We start from the raw sequence: 5,086 nt of genomic DNA, 5'->3' as shown, positions 1-5,086 counted from the left end.
GGTCATATTTGAGGTCACAGTCTCTACTAATCTAGTCAAATCTAGTTTTGAGATGTTCTCAAAATTCAGGTGGAATATACTCAGGGTTGATTTTGGTACTCTTGGATTTGTTTTAATTTTCTTCAACTTCAGCTTGAACTTACAAAAGAGCAAATAATGGTCCGTCTCACAGTCAGAAGACAAGAGAAGCTGTGGGTTGACATCAAGAACATCATACATGGAGAAAGCTAAAGATCACTGAAAAGATAGGAAAGAATGGAAATATCAAAATGGATGTCAGAAGAGAAGCTGGAACTTGCTGTTGATCATTGGCTAAAGCAAATGGAAGAAAAGAAGAACAAGAGTAAACAGGAAATTCCCTGGAGAAGCTCCAGAAGACAAAGCAAAGGATAATGTGCAAAGACTTGGAGTTAGAAAACCAAAAGGTTGAAGAAGAAGAAAAGAAGAATTGCTCCCAGGGAAAGGAGAAGGAGAAGGAGGAGGAGGAGGAGGAGGAGGAGGAGGAGGAGGAGAAGAAGAAATAGATTAAAAGGGAGAACATACACAGCAAGGAAGGGTAGACAAAGAAGTTCCCCCTCAAAACCGAGATAGGCAAATAGCAGAGAGCCTTCTCCTTCGTCCTCCCCAATTCTGGACTGATGTGTCAACAAAAACCCCCTCTTGATATCTTTATCATAAAGCCTTTGGAAAAGGTTTTGCAGAAGTTACTGTTTATGCTACTCTTATATTGTAAGAACCAAAACACTGCCAACTCCGTATAAAAAGAACAAAATTGTGTCTAACTTTTTAGATTCAGTCAGAAGTAGCCTTGATGATGTGTCGGTCCATTTCCGATCACTTTTTTCTCTTCGATGGATATGTCAAATAAAATTTTGTTATCTGCTCGCTATAAAAAAAAAACACACTCAGCTTTTATCAAGTTGTAAGAACTGAAAAAATTGTTTCTGAGCCTTTAATTACACTATTAAAAGACTATGGGAAAAAAGTTGAACAATGTAGTAAGATAAATAAATCTCCAACTGGTCCATCTTCAGCAGTTTAAAGGGAACAAAAAGCCAATGAGTTAGAAAGTAGCCAGAACACAAAGTGATAGCAGATGTGGGTAATCATATCTTGTGAATCAGATTAATCAAGAGGGAGTGGGGGGACAAGGGAAAGGGATCTGCCCCCAGGTAGAAACTTTAAATTAAGGAAGTAGGGTACTGCCAGCTCCATACCCTGTGTCCCCGAAAATAAGAGTGTCTTATATTAATATTTGCTCCCAAAGATGCGCTAGGTCTTATTTTGAGGGGATGTCTTATTTTTCCATGAAGAATACAGTACACATTTATTGTTTTATTAAAAGAGACCTCGCACTTCCTGTCTGCTCTGGCTGCTGTGGCCAACAATGAGCTGCACAGCGGCGCCTGCCGCCATGGTCCAGAGTCCAGAGTTAGGGTAGCTTCAGTGGGACTTATTTTCGGGGAGGTCTTATTTTTGGGGGGATGCCTTATATTTCAGTGAGAGGCAAAACTGTAAGTAGGTCTTATTTTGGGGGGATGTCTTACTTTCGGGGAATCAGGGTAGTATTCAGCCAATGAGGAAGGGGTGAGGTTGGGGGCAGCGGGGAGGGACTTGGGAACTAGGGAATACTTAATACTTATGAAACCTTTACTGTGTGTGCGGGGGCCCACTTTGTCTTCTGAGGCTTGGGTGCCTGATTTTGCAAAATTAAGTAATAAGTCTGTCTCTCACTAAAGTGGCTACAGATTTGATTTCTTGAACTTTTGTTGGTAAATACTCATGATTAACCATCTGTAACTTCTTATCGGATAAAGTGGCCTGCCCACTGGGGTATGCTAGAAGTTGGGATTTGGACCAATGTACAGAGTCTATACCACATCAAAAAGAACTAGTCGACATTCAACAATTTCAAGAGATAGCATATGATTAATAACTGATGGTAATGATGGAAGAAATCTGAACTGCACTGAAAGTATCAGCCAAAAACAAGGCTTCAGGAATTTCTGGAATACCTATTGAAATGTTTCAACAACCTGATGGAGCCCTGGATGTACTCACTTGTCTATGCCAGGAAATTTGGAAGACAGCTACCTGGTCAACTGACTAGAAGAGGTCCCTATTTGTACCATTCCAACGAAAGCTGACCCAATAGAATGCAGAAACTATTGAACAATATCACTGATATCACATGCAAATAAATTTTTGCTGAAGATCATCTAACCAGGTTTGCAGCAATAACTGAAAGGGAGCTGCCAGAAATTCAGGCGGATTCAGAAGAGGATGTGGAACAAGGGATATCATTGCTGATGTCAAATGGATCTTGGCTGAAAGCCGAGAAGACCAGAAAGATGTTTATTTGTGTTTTATTGATAGGAGACAGAGCCACAGAGTGAGTAAAGTTGAGTGCCTTTGGGCAGGATCCTTACTTACAGAATGAAGTGCCCTTTGGACACTTACCAACGCTAAAGAACATTGTGAAATATTCGCCAGAACAGGGCAGAGCCAAGGGACTGCATGGCATAGGAGCCAAGGGTCAGAAAGGCGTGTGACAGCATGGCTGAGACAATGCACAACAGAGAAAAGAACTTTACCCTAAATGTTTTCTGATCTTGACTTGTGGTAACCTGTCAACTTCCCTAATAAACCCCCGTAGCCATTATATTGCCTATGAATTCTTTTTTTTTAAACATTTTATTAGGGGCTCATACAACTGTTATCCCTATGTGGCCACTGCAATGGATTATTCAACCCAGCAGAGAATTAGGGTGCCATTGGTGTCCACATCTCTTTCCGATTCTGTTTACAAACATTTGGGGGTATATAGCTAAGAGAGGAATTGCTGGATCAAATGGTAATTCTAGTTTTAGTTTTCTTTTCTTTTGTTCTTTTTTTTCTAGTTTCAGTTTCCTGAGGAAGTACCTACCATCCTGTTTCCACCAACAGCTGTTCAGTTTTGCATTTCTACTAGTAATGGATAAGGATTCTAATTTCCCCATATCTTCACCATTTGTTTTGCTCTTTTCTGTTTTTTGTTTTAATCGTTTTAGTGGAAGTAAAACGATATTTCAGTGTAGTTTTGATTTGCATCTCTCTGGTGGCAAATCAGAGAGAATCTTTGCATGTGTTTGGTGGCCAATGGAATGTCCTCTGGTGTAATGTACATTCAAGACCTTTGTGAGTCTTTTTATGATTGGATTATCTTTTTGTTGTTATCAATGTTTATATCTACCTTGATTATTAGATTCTTGACAGATATATGGTAATGGAGATATTCTCCTAGCTGGTAAATCGTCTTTTCGTTATTTCAGTAAAGTCTTTTGATGAACAAACACTTCTTATGTTTATGAGATCCCATTTGTCTTTGGCTTTTGTTATTTATATTAATCCATTATGGAAAGCTAGGAATTACAGCATTGCTCCTGCTTTGTGCTCCAAGAATTTTATGGTCTTAGTTGACCATGGACATGTGAGTTTATTTATGAAATCTTAATCCTTCTATACTGGTGCACATGTCTATTGTTATACCAGTACAAGGATGCTTTTATTATTGTGACTGTATAAAATTTAAAAATCGCCAAACTCACTGCCATCAGGTCACTTCTAGCTATCGGGTCTATGAGACTGTAGATCTTTATGGGTGCAGCTAGCCTCTATTCTTCTGTGGAGTAGCTGGTGGATTGGAATGGCTGGCCTTGTGCATAGCAGTCTAACATGTATTCCGCAGAGCCACCAGGGCTCCTATATTATGTTTTGATAGCAGAAATTGTGAGTCTTTCTACTTTGTTTTTCTCTTTCAACATTGTTTCAGCTATTTGGGACCTCTGACCTTTCCTATAAAATTGAGGATTGATTTTTCTAATTCTCTGTAAAAGAATGCTATTGGAATTTTGTTTGATTGTGTTGAATTTGTAGATCACTTTGGGCATTATTGACATCTAGCAATATTAAGTCTTCTAACCATGAACACGGGGCATGTTTTCATTAAAGTCTTCTTTAATCTATTTCCTCATAGTTTTCATTATACAAGTCCTTCGTTAGATTTATTTCTAGGTATTTCCTTTAGATGCTAATGTAATTGAGATTATTTCTCTAATTTCCTTTTCAGATTTCTTATTGATGGTGTATAGAAAACCAAATGATTTTGATTTGTTGACATATCCTGTAACTTTGTTAAATCCTTATGAACTCTTTCTAGAATATTTACTGTGTATTCTGATATATTTTATATGTAGGATCATATCATCTGTGAATAGGGAGAAATTTACTTCTACTCCAATCTGGATATCTTCCATTTCTTTTTCTCATTTTATTGCTCTAGTTAAGATTTCTAATTCTAATACAATATTGAATATCTGTGCCTTGAATAAGGTGCCTTGTCTTGTTTTGGATCCCATAGGGAAATCTCCCAATCTTTTTCCATTAAGTATAAGATTGACTATTGGTTTTTCCCATATGGCTTGAACCATATTTAAGAATTTCCCTTCAAATGCACACTTCTGGATGATTTTCAGCAAGAAAAGGTGTTAGATTTTATCAAGTGCTTTACTGCATCAATAGAGATGATCATGTAGTTCTTTTCCTTTGTCTATTGATGCATTATATTACATTGATTGTCTAATGCTGAACCATCCTTGCATTCTTGGAATAATTTCTTTTTGTGCATTGTATAATTTTTGTTATGGTAATAAAGAGATGACTTACTATATATATGTTACTTTCAGCCACAAATGAAAGCACTTCTAATCCAGAATGTCATAGGCCCAGGCAAGGGATCTTTTGGTATGAGCAATACAGGTCTCTCAGAGGTGACTGAGTGGTGGAAGTTCTAGATCCATTAAGAAAGAAATTCTAGACAGTAACATATGGTCAACAACTTATACCAGCATACACCTCTGTCGTGCCATACTCCTGTGCGTATGGCCTACTAGAGGAAACCTGGTTGTTTTCTTGCATTTCAGCTTCATTTTCCTCTTTTTGTGCTCAGATTTGCTCAATCACTTCTTCCTCCACTTGTTTTTTATGATGTGGATTCCTCTAATGAGATGGCACTAAGATCCAGTGCTGAGCATACATTCTTACACAT

This window comes from Echinops telfairi, unplaced genomic scaffold, assembly GCF_000313985.2.
Source record: "Echinops telfairi isolate 266 unplaced genomic scaffold, ASM31398v2 ScPeMD7_21;HRSCAF=78, whole genome shotgun sequence".
NCBI lineage: Eukaryota > Metazoa > Chordata > Mammalia > Afrosoricida > Tenrecidae > Echinops > Echinops telfairi.
This window is presented reverse-complemented; position numbering follows the sequence as displayed.